The sequence below is a fragment of the Microcebus murinus genome, chromosome X (genome assembly GCF_040939455.1).
Source record: "Microcebus murinus isolate Inina chromosome X, M.murinus_Inina_mat1.0, whole genome shotgun sequence".
Classification (NCBI taxonomy): domain Eukaryota; kingdom Metazoa; phylum Chordata; class Mammalia; order Primates; family Cheirogaleidae; genus Microcebus; species Microcebus murinus.
Window position 1 is genome coordinate 42,022,292 of NC_134136.1, and position 12,079 is coordinate 42,034,370.

At 33.9% G+C, this 12,079-nt stretch overlaps 1 protein-coding gene across 1 annotated transcript in view; it reads left to right on the top strand.

The window, feature by feature from the left end:
* HTR2C (5-hydroxytryptamine receptor 2C) overlaps positions 1-12,079 on the top strand; it is a 272,558-nt gene that overhangs the window by 197,803 nt on the left and 62,676 nt on the right. The gene's annotated exons all lie outside the window — the stretch shown is intronic.

The following is a 12,079-nucleotide window of genomic DNA, read 5'->3' on the forward strand; positions in this document are numbered from 1 at the left end:
TTTTTTGTTCTGCTCCACAGCTTCTTCCCCTGCAATCTCCAGTATGTTCTGCCACTTTTTTCTCTGAATTTTACCTGTGCTATGTTTTATTTTTCATCTAAAACTTTTCCTACTTTCTGAGGTGATCTGGCAATTGATATCTCTAGTCAACTATCTTACCCCACCTCTCTGGGTTCTTAATTATAAATTCAGTTGTTTCCACATGAAAAGTAATATGAACATTTTCTTCTCCTGTCAGTTTTGCTAAATTGTAATTTTCAAGGAATTGTGCATTTCATCTAAAGTTTCTAATGTATTGGCATGAAGTGGTGTATAATATTCTATTATCCCTTTAATGTCTATTAATGTATAGTGACTTCTTTCATCCTGAGAATGGTTGTCTCTTTATTCTTTTTTCATTTATTTTTACTAAAAGTTTATAAATTTTATTTAACTGCTGCAAGAAACACCTTTTGGTATCATTAAGTGTCATCAATTTTCTTCATTGTTTGTCCATTTTCTATGTCATTGACATCTGCTCTTACCTCTATTATTTCCTTCTTTCTGCTTACTTTGGGTTTAATTTTCTCTTTTCTAACTTCTTAAAGAATAAACTTAAATTAGTGATTCTGGACCTTTCTTAATTTCTAACATAATCATTTAAACCTATACATTTTTCTCTAAATTTTATTTTAGTTTTATCCTATAAATTTTGACATATATTTGAATTAAATTCACAATATTTACTAATTCCCTTCTTTAATCCTTGGGTTATTAGATGTCTGTGGTTTAACTCTCAAATTTGGAGAAATTCTCAAGATATCTTTCCTACCGAGTTATTAATTCCACCACGGTCAGAGTATACACTTTATATTTCCGTCATTTTACTTTCATTACTACATTGGCCTTTTGGCCCAGCATGTGGTTTATCATAATAAATGTTCAAAGTGCACCTGAAAAAAAAATGTATATTCTGATGTAAATGGATGTGTGACAGAATGTATGTTTTGTAAATTTTCTATGCATTTTTATTAGTTACTATGAGAGATGTGTTAAAATCTCTATCATCATGAATTTGTCTATCTCTCCTTTTAGCTCTTTCACCATTTGTCTTATAAATTTTGAGGCTACATTTTTTATTACTTTAATAAACAGGATTATCTCTTCCTATAGGATTGACACTCTTATAACTATGAAATATTTCACTTTATCTCTCCTAACACTTCTTCACTTCTTGCTCTAAGATCTACTTTGTCTGATATACTAGCTTCAAGTTAGTGTTGACATAGTATGTCATTTTCTATTCTTCTAAACTGTCTCCATCCTTATATTTTTAAGTAAATAACTTATAAACAGCACATAATTGTTATTTCTTGATAGAACCTAAAAATATTTAGTATTTAGTTGAAGTGTTAAAACCACTTAATTGATATGCTTCAGTTTACATCTATTGATTTTCATTAGTTTCTTCTATCATTCCTTATTCTTTCTTTTTTAAAAGATTCATTGAGATATGTTTAATGTAAAATAATCTGCACTTTTTAAAAGTGTACAATTCTTCAAGTATTGAAATACGTATAAACCCATGAAAGTATCACCACACTCAAAATCATCCACCTCTATCAAGAGTTTCCTCATGCCCATTTGTAATACTTCTCTCCCTCAATCATACTTTACTGTCCCTAGGCAATGGCTGATCTACTTTATGTCACTATGTATTAGTTTGTATTTTCTAAAATACAGTAAGTTTTATGAAAAAAACAAATTTTATAGTATATATTTAAAATATACAACATAATGTTTGGGGATATATTTAGATAGTAAAATGCTATTATAATGAAGCAAATAAACTTCCATCATCTCACATAGTTACCCACTTTTTGTGTGGCAAGAAGAGCTAACATCTAGTCATTTTGCATAAATCCCATATATAGTACAATTTTATAACCTATAATCCTCATTTCGTCCATTACACTTCTAGACTTGTTCATCCAACATATCTGTTACTTTTTATGCTCTGGCCTACATCTCTCCATCTCCTTCTCCATTCCAATAATCACTGTTTTATTCTCTCTGTATATTTTATTTGAATTTTTTTTAGATTCAACATTTAAGTGAGATCATGTGATATATTTCTTTCTGGCTTATTTCACTTGGCATAATGTCCTCCAGCCTCATCCATATTGTGGCAAATGGCAAGATCTTATTCTTTTTAGGACTGAACAATATTCCATTGCATATAACTATGTACCACAATTTCTTTATTATTCATTCATTGATGGATACTTAGATTTTTTCCATTTCTTGACTTCATATTCAGTATTATGAATAATGCTGCAATGAACATGATGAGAGTGAAGATATCTTTAGAAGGTGGCGATTTCATTTTCTTTGGGTATGTGCTCAGAAAAGAGATTTCTGGAACATACAGTAGTTCTGTTTTTAATTTCTTCAGAAACTTCCATATTGTTTTCCATATGGCTGTACCAATCTACTTCCCATCAACAGTAAAGACATCGCTTTCCGCTACATACTTGCCAACATTTGTTATCTTTTAACTTTTTGAAAATAGCCATTCTGACAGGTGTGAGTTGATAGCTAATAATGGTTTTGACTTACATTTCCTTGATGATTAATGATATTGAGCACTTTTTCATATACCTGTTGGCCATCTTTATATCTTCCATGGAGAAATATTTATCCAGTCCTTTGTTTATTTTTTAACTGAGTTCTTTATTTTTCCACTATTATGTTGTATAACTTCTTTATAAATTTTGGATAATAACCCCTTAACACACAATACTTTGCAAATACTTTTCCCCAATCCATAGGCAGCCATTTCATTTTGTTGCTTGTTTTCTTTGCTGTGGAGAAGCTTCTTGGTTTGATTAGCACCATTTATTTATTTTTGCTTTTGTGGCCTGATATCCAAAAAATCATTTCCAAGGCCAATGTATAAGACTTTTCCCCTATGTTCTCTTCTAGGAGTTTTATAGTTTCTGGTTTTACATTAACTCTTTTATAGGTTTTGGGTTGATTTTTGTGTATAGTGTCAGATAAGGGTCCAATTTTATTCTTTTGCATATAGAAATCCACTTTTCCTAGACTATTTAAAGAAATTTTCCTTTCCCTATTGGGTTTTACTGGTGTCCTTGGCAAAAATTAGTAGACCATTTGTATTGGATTTATTTCTGGGCTCTCTCTTCTGTTCCACTGGTCTATGTATCTGTTTTTATACTATATTGTATTGATCACTATAGCTTTGTACTGTAATTTTAAAGCAGAAAGTATGATGCCTCCAACTTCGTTTGACTTTCTCAGAATTATTTTGGAAATTTGGGGTATTTTATAGCTCCATATGAATTTTAGAATTTTTTTTCTGTTGCTATGAAGAATGCTATTGAGTTTTTGATAGGGATTGTATTGTGAGTAGGGATTATATTGTGAGTAGTATATTTTAATAACATTAATTCCTCTTACAAATATATAATAATCATACATATTTTGGGGGCACATGCGATATTTTGATACTTGTATATAATGTATGATGATTAAATCAGGGAAATTGGGATATCCATCACCTCGAATATTTATCATTTCTTTGTATTGAAAACATTCCAATTCTTCTATATATTTTAAAATATACAATACATTGTTGCTACCTATGGTCTCTCTACTATACTATTGAATACTAGAACGTATTCCTTCTATGTAACTGCATTTTTGTACCCATTAACCAACTTCTCATCTCCTTCTCCTCCCTACCCTTCTAAGCCTCTGGTAACCACCATTCTATTCTCTATTTCCATGAGATCCACTTTTTAACTCTCAAATACTTGTGAGAATATGTGATATATGTCTTTCTGTGCCAGGATTATTTCACTTAACATAATGTCCTCCAGTTCTACCCAACTGCTGCAAATTATAGAATTAAATTCCTTTTTATGACTGAATAATACTCCATTATATATATATATATATATATATATATATATATATATATATATCACATTTTCTTTATCCATTCATCCATTGATGGACATTTATGTTAATTCCATATCATTGCTTTTGCAAATAATGCTGTAATAAACATGAAAGTGCATATATTCTTTTCATATACTGATTGTTTTGGATAAATACCCAATAGTGGGATTGCTGGACCATATGGTAGAACTATTTTTAGTTTCTTTAGGAAGCTTCATACTGTTTTCCATACTGGCACTACTATTTTACCTTCCCACTAACAGTGTATGAGAATTCCCCATTCTTCACATCCTCACCAGCAGTTATTTTTTTGTCTTTTTGATAATAGCCATATTAACTGGGATGAGATGATGTCTCATCATGGTTTTGATTTCCATTTCCCCAGTAATCAGAGTTGTTGAGCATTTTTTTTCACATACTTATTGGCCATTTGTATGTCTTATTTGGAGAAATGTCTATTTGGGTCCTTTGCCAATTTTTAAATTGGATTATTTCATTTTGAGTAGTTTGAGCTCCTTATATATTATTCTTGTATAATTCTTGTTTATGTTCTTGTTATTAATCTCTTGTTGTATAAATAGTTTTATAAATATTTTAGCCCATTCTGTAGATTTTTTCTTCACTTTGTAGCTTCATTTAATCCCATTTGTCTATTTTTGCTTTTATTGACCGTGCTTTTGCAGTCTTACGCAAAAAACTTTGCCAAGAGCAATGTCTTAGGGCATTTCCCAATGTTTTCTTCTAATAGTTTCAGTGTTTCAGTCTAACATTCAAGTCTTTAATGCATTTGGAGTTGATATTTGTATATTGTGAAAGAAGGGGATCTCATTTCATCTTCTGCATATGGATATCCAGTTTTCCCAGCACCATTGTTAAAGAGACTTTTCGTTCTTCAATGTATGTTCAAGGTGCCTTCTTTGAAATGAGTTAGATGGAAATGCATAGATTTATTTCTGAGTTATCTATTCTGTTCCATTGGTTTATATGTCTGTTTTTATACCAGTACAATGTTGTTTGGGTTATTATACCTTTGCAGTATAATTTGAAGTCAGGTAGTGTGAGGCTTCCAGCTTTGTTCTTTTTGCTCAGCATTGCTTTAGCTAGTCATGGTCTTTTGTCATTCCACACACATTTTAGGGTGTTTTTGTTTTATTTCTGTGAAGAATGTCATTGGTATTTTGATATGGATTACATTGAATTTGTAGATTGCTTAGAGTTGCCTGGACATTTTAACAATAGCAGTTCTTCCAATCTATGAATATGAGGTATCTTCCCACTTTTTTTGTATCCTCTTCAATTTCTTTCATCAGGGTTTAATAATTTTCCTTGTATAGATCTTTTACTTATTTGGTTAAATTTATTTCTAGGCCTTTTTGTAGATATTATAAATGGGATTAATTTCTTGATTTCCTTTTTATTTATTTTTTTTTTTTTATTTTTTTTTTTTTTTTGAGACAGAGTCTCACTTTGTTGTCCAGGCTAGAGTGAGTGCCGTGGCGTCAGCCTAGCTCACAGCAACCTCAAACTCCTGGGCTCAAGCGATCCTCCTGCCTCAGCCTCCCGAGTAGCTGGGACTACAGGCATGCGCCACCATGCCCGGCTAATTTTTTATATATATATCAGTTGGCCAATTAGTTTCTTTCTATTTATAGTAGAGACGGGGTCTCGCTCTTGCTCAGGCTGGTTTTGAACTCCTGACCTTGAGCAATCCGCCCGCCTCGGCCTCCCAAGAGCTAGGATTACAGGCGTGAGCCACAGCGCCCGGCCTTGATTTCCTTTTTACATTGATTGCTATTAGCATATGGAAATACTACTGATTTTTTTAACATAAATTTTATATCCTGCAACTTACTGAATTTGTTTATTAGTTCTAACAGTTGTTTGTGTGTTTGTGTATGTGTGCAAGTTTTTCTAAATATAAGATCATGTCATCTGCAAACAAGGATAGCTTGACTTCTTCCTATTCAATTTGGATGCACTTTATTTCTTTCTCTTGCCTGATTACTATAGTAGGACCTTCAGAAATATATTGAATAAAAGTGGTGAAAGTGTGCATCCTTATCTTGTTCCAGATCTTAGTGGAAAGGCTTTCAATATTCCCCAGATAGTATATTCACTATGGAGTTTTATTATATGTGGACTTCATTATTTTGAAGTATGTTCCTTTTATGTGCCAATTTCTTGAGAGTTTTTATGATGAAAAGATGTCCATTACTATTACTATTACTGTATTGCTATCCATTTCCCCTTCATGTTCATTAATATTTATGTATTTAGTTGCTTCAGTGTTGGGTCCATATATATTTACAACAGTTATGTCCTCTTGATGAATTGGCCCCTTTGTCATTAAATAATGACCATTTTTGTCTCTTACAACAGTTTTTGATATGAAGTCTATATTGTCAGATGTAAGTATAAACATCCTGTTCTCTTTTTGTATACTTACATGGAATATCTTCTTCCATTTTTCCACGTTTAGTCTATTAAAGCTTACGTGTATCTTTTGTGGGCAGATCTTCATTGGATCATTTTATTATCCATTCAGCCACTCTAAGTTTATGATAGGACAATTAAATCCTTTTACATTCAGGTTATTATTGATCATACTATTATTATTATTTTAAAAGTTATTATTAATAGATAAAGACTTACTACAGCCTTTTGTTATTTGTTTATTTATTTATTTATTTCAGCATATTATGGGGGTACAAATTTTAAGGTTTCAAATAATGCCCTTGCCCCCCCTCCACCCACAAGTCTGAGCTTCAAGAATGACCATCCCACAGATGGTGCACATCTCACTCATTATGTATGTATATACCCACCCCCCCATCCACTCAATACCCAATTATTGTAGTTCCTATGTGTCCACTTATGTGCTGCTCAGTTAATACCAGTTTGCTGGTGAGTATATGTGGTACTTGTTTTCTCATTCTTAGGATACTTCACTTAGTAGTATGGGCTCCATCTCTATCCAGGAAAATAGAAGATGTGCTATATTACTGTTGTTTCTTAGAGCTGAATAGTACACCATGGTATACATATACCGCATTTTATTAATCCACTTATGCCTTGATGGGGACTTAGGTTGTTTCCATGGCTTTGCAATTATGAATTGTGCTGCTATAAACATTTGAGTGCAGGTGTCTTTTTCACAGAGGGACTTTTGTTCTCTTGGGTAGATGTCCAGTAATGGGATTGCTGGATCAAATGGTAGATCGACTTGTATCGCTTTGAGGTATCTCCATATTGCTTTCCACAGAGGTTGAACTAGTTTGCAGTCCCACCAGCAGTGTAGGAGTGTTCCTATCTCTCTGCATCCATGCCAACATCTATTGTCTTGGGATGTTTTGATAAAGGTCATTCTTACTTGAAATAAGTGATATCTCATTATAGTTTTGATTTGCATTTCCCTGACGATTAGAGATGTTGAGCATTTTTTTCATATGTTAGTTAGCCATAATTCTATCTTCTTTAGAAAATTCTATCTTCTTTAGTTTCTGATCATGTCCTCTGCCCACTTTTTGATAGGGTTGTTCGATTTTTTTCTTGCTGATTTTCCTGAGTTCTAAGTAGATTCTAGTTATTAGCCCCTTATCAAATGTGTAGAATGTGAAAATTTTCTCCCATTCTGTAGGTTGTTTACTTTCATGACTATTTCTTTGGCTGTGGAGAAGCTTTTTAGTTTGATCATGTCCCATTTATTTATTTTCGTTGCTGCTGTGATTGCCTTTGGGGTCTTCTTCATAAATTCTTTGCCCAGGCTGATGTCTAGGAGAGTGTTTCCAACATTTTCCTCTACAATTCTAATAGATTCATACCTTAGGTTTAAGTCTGTTATCCAGCGTGAGTTGATTTTTGTGAGAGGTGAAAGGTGTGGATCCTGGTTCAGCCTTCTACAAGTGGCTATCCAGTTTTGCCAGCACCATTTATTGAAAAAGGAATCTTTTCCCCAGTGTATGTTTTTGTCTGCTTTGTCAAAGATTAGATGGCTATATGAGGATGGTTTTATACCAGGGTTCTCAGATCTGTTCCACTGGTCAATATTCCTATTTTTGTGCCAATATCAGATTGATTTAATTACTACTGCTTTGTAGTATAGTTTGATATCTGGCATATTAATACCTCCCATTTTGTTTTTATTGCTTAGAATTGCTTTTGATATTCAGGGTCTTCTCTGGTTCCAAACAAAGCATAAAATCATTTTTTCCATATCTGCGAAGAATGATGTTGGGATTTTAATAGGTATTGCATTGAATCTGTATATCAGTTTTGGTAGAATAGACATTTTAACTATGTTGAGTCTGCCGACCCATGAGCATGGTATGGATTTCCATCTGTTTACATCCTTCACTATTTCCTTCCTCGGTGTTTCATAGCTCTCCCTGTAGACGTCTTTTACCTCCTTGGTTAAGTATATTCCTAGGTACTTTATTTTCTTTGTTACTATTGTGAAGAGTATTGAGTCTTTGATTTGATTCTCAATTTGATTGTTGTGGGTGTATATGAATGCCTCTGATTTCTGTGTATTGATTTTGTATCCTGAGACTTTATCAAATTCATTTATCAATTCTAGGAGTTTATGGTTGAATCTTTGGGGTTTTCTAGATATAATATCATATCATCAGCAAACAGTGAAAGTTTGATCTCTTCTGCCCCAATTCGGATACCTTTAATTCCACTTTCATGTCTGATTGCTATAGCCAGGACTTCCAGCACTATGTTGAATAGAAGTGGAGATAGTGGGCAGCCTTGCCTGGTTCCAGTTCTAATTGGGAGTACTTTCAATTTTTCCCCATTCAGTATGATGTTGGGCTATGGGTCTGTAGTATATGGCTTGTATCATTTTTAGGTATGTCCCTTCTATACCTATTTTATTAAGTGTTCTTATTATGAAAGGGTGTTGAATTTTGTCAAAGGCTTTTTCTGCATCTTTTGAAAGAATCATGTTGTCTTTCTTTTTGCTTCTGTTTATGTGGTGAATTGCATTTATAGATTCGTGTATGTGGAACCATTCCTTCATCCCTGGGATGAAGCCCACTTGGTTGTGATGGATTATTTTTTTGATAAGCATCTGGATTCAGTTAGCTAGGATATTGTTGAAAATTTTTGCATCTATATTCATAAGGGATATTGATCTGTAGTTTTCTTTTTTTGTTGCATCCTTTCCTGGTTTTGGTATCAGAGTTATGTTCGCTTCATAGAAGGGGTTGAGGAGGTTTCCATTCTTGATGTTGTGGAATAATTTCTGCAAGATAGGCACCAGTTCTCCTTTGTAAGTGTGGTAAAATTTGAGTGTGAAACCATCTGGGCCAGGACTTTTATTGTTAGGAAGATTTTTAATTGCTGTTTCTATTTCAGCTCTTGATATTTGTCTGTTTAGGAATTCTGTTTCTTTCTGGTTGAGCCTAGGGAGGCTGTATGTTTCTAGAAATTTGTCCATTTCCTCAATATTTTCTAATTTGTATGCAAAAAGGTTTTTGTAGTATTCGTAAATTATATCTTGTATCTCCTTGGGATCGGTTGCGATATCTCCTTTTTTGTTCCTGATGGAGCTTATTAGAGATTTCTCTTTTCTGCTTTTTGTTAGCCTAGCTAAAGGTGTGTCAATTTTGTTTATTTTTTCAAAGAACCAACTTTTTGTTTTATTAATCTTCTGTATAGCTTCCCTGTTGCCAATTTCATTTAGTTCTGATTTGATCTTGTTAATTTCATTTCTTCTGCTGGGTTTGGGGTTGGTGTGTTCTTCTTTTTCTCTTTGAGTCGATTCATTAAATTTCTATTTGTGATCTTTTTGTATTTTGGTTATAGGCATTTATGGAAATAAACTTTCCTCTCACTACAGCTTTAACTGTGTCCCAGATGATTTGATAACTTGTCTCTCCATTGTTATTTTATTCAAAGAAGTTTTTTATTTCCATCTTGATTTCTTCATTTATGAAGTAATCATTTAGAAGGAGGTTGTTTAATTTTAACGTTTTTGTGTAGAAATGTGGGCTTTGGTTAGGGTTGATTTCTACTTTTATTCCACTGTGATCTGAGAATGGTATGATTTCTATTTTTTTAAATTTCTTGAGGCTTACTTTGTGTCCTAGGATATGGTCAATCTTAGAGAATGTCCCGTGAGCTGATGAGAAGAACATGTAATCAGTGGATTTTGTATAAAATGTCCTGTAAATGTCAGTCAGACCCAATTGTTCTAGAGTTTTGTTTAAGTCCATTATTTCTTTATTAATTTTCTGTTTGGAGGATCTGTCCTGTGCCATCAGTAGGGTGTTGAAATCTCCAGTAATTATGGAGTTGCTGTTAATCAATTTGCTTAGATCCAGTAAGGTTTGCTTTATGAATCTGGGTGCACCTAAATTGGGTGCATATATATTTAAAATTGTTATATCTTCTTGTTGAACTGTACCCTTCACCATTATAGAATGATTATCTTGTCGTTCACTACATTTGTTGGTTTAAAAACTAAATCATCTGAGATTAGAACTGCCATTCCAGCCTTTTTTTTTGCTTCCGCTTGCTTGAAATACTGATCTCCACCCCTTTACTTTTAGTCTATATGCATCCTTGCAGGTTAGATGTGTTTCCTGAAGACAGCAGATACTTGGCTTGTATTTTCTTATTCATTCAGCCAGCCTATGTCTCTTGAGTGGGGAGTTTAAGCCATTCACATTTATTAAGAGAACTGAAGGGTGAGGTGGATTACTATTCATTCTGTTGAGTAGGACATTGTTGCTTTGATTTCTCTCTTGAGCCATTGTGATATCTGGCATTTAATCTTTAGGTTTTAGGTGTTTTTATATTCGTGAGTTTTTATTATGCTGTTACGTGTGTAACACTGTTTTGAGTACTTCTTGCAGAGCTGGTCTTGTCTTGGTGAATTCCCTCAGACTTTGCTTATCTGAGAATGTCTTAATTTCTCCTTCATATATAAAGATTAGTTTTGCAGGGTACAAGATTCTAGGCTGGGCATTATTTTTTTCAAAAGAGTGATAATCAGGCCCCAGTCTCTCCTTGCTTGCAATGTTTCAGTTGAGAAATCTCACATTATTTTGATCGGTTTTCCTTTGTATGTAACTTGCTTCTTTCATTTTACAGCTCGTATAAGGGCCTCATTAATTGATATTTTGGTCAGTCTAATGACTGCATGTCATGATGTCTTCCTGTTTGCATTGAATCTCCCAGGGGTCCTTTGAACTTCTTGAACTTGTATCTGGAGATTTTTAGCAAAGCCTGGGAAATTTTCCTCTATTATATCTTCAAATAGCTTGTCCAACCTTTCAGTGTTCTCTTTTTCCCCTTCTGGTAACTCTATGACCCTCACATTAGGTTTCTTCACATAATCCCACATCTCTTGTAGGCTTTGCTCTTTTCTCTTGTTTCTCTGCTTTATTTCTGTCACTGATTTATTTAATTGGAAAGTGTTATCGTCAATCTCTGAGATTCTTTCTTCTGTTTGGTCCTCCCTGTTTTTGAGGCTTTCCACTGTGTTTTGTATTTCCCTGAATAAATTCTTCATTTCCAGGAGATCGGATTGATTTTTCTTTAAGATCTCAATTTCCTTAGTGAATTTTTGTTCCAAGTCCTGGATTTTCTTTGTGGTTTCTTTGTGTTGGTTATCCATTTTTCTTGCATGTCATTGAGCTTTCTTACAATCCAATTTTGGAATTCTATCATTTTAGTGTTTTGGGTTTGTTCAGTCTCCATTTCTTGAGAGCTGGTGTAGCTGGGGAGTGTTTTCGGTTAGACATTTCGAAGTTCCAAAATTCTTACGCTGAACTCTCCCCATCTGGTTCAGCTGATCATGCCTAGGGGGTCCTCTCTTCTGTAGTTTCTTGATCAGCCACTGTCGGGAGCTCTTCCACCACACTTGGTACCCCTGATGGGAGTAATTATTGTGGAGCCTATTGTGGCCACTTGTGGGGCATTTGTTCTTTGACCACAGCCCTGTCTGGTAGAGGAGATCCAGTCCCAGCGTTTTGATCAACTGGGTGGCCTAAACTGTTCTGGGAAGCAAAATCTTTTATACTGCCTGATTTCAAACTGCACACAATCCCAACGGATTCTCCCTAGATATGGGGGAGAGTGGGTTTTCTTGTCTCACCCCACCTCG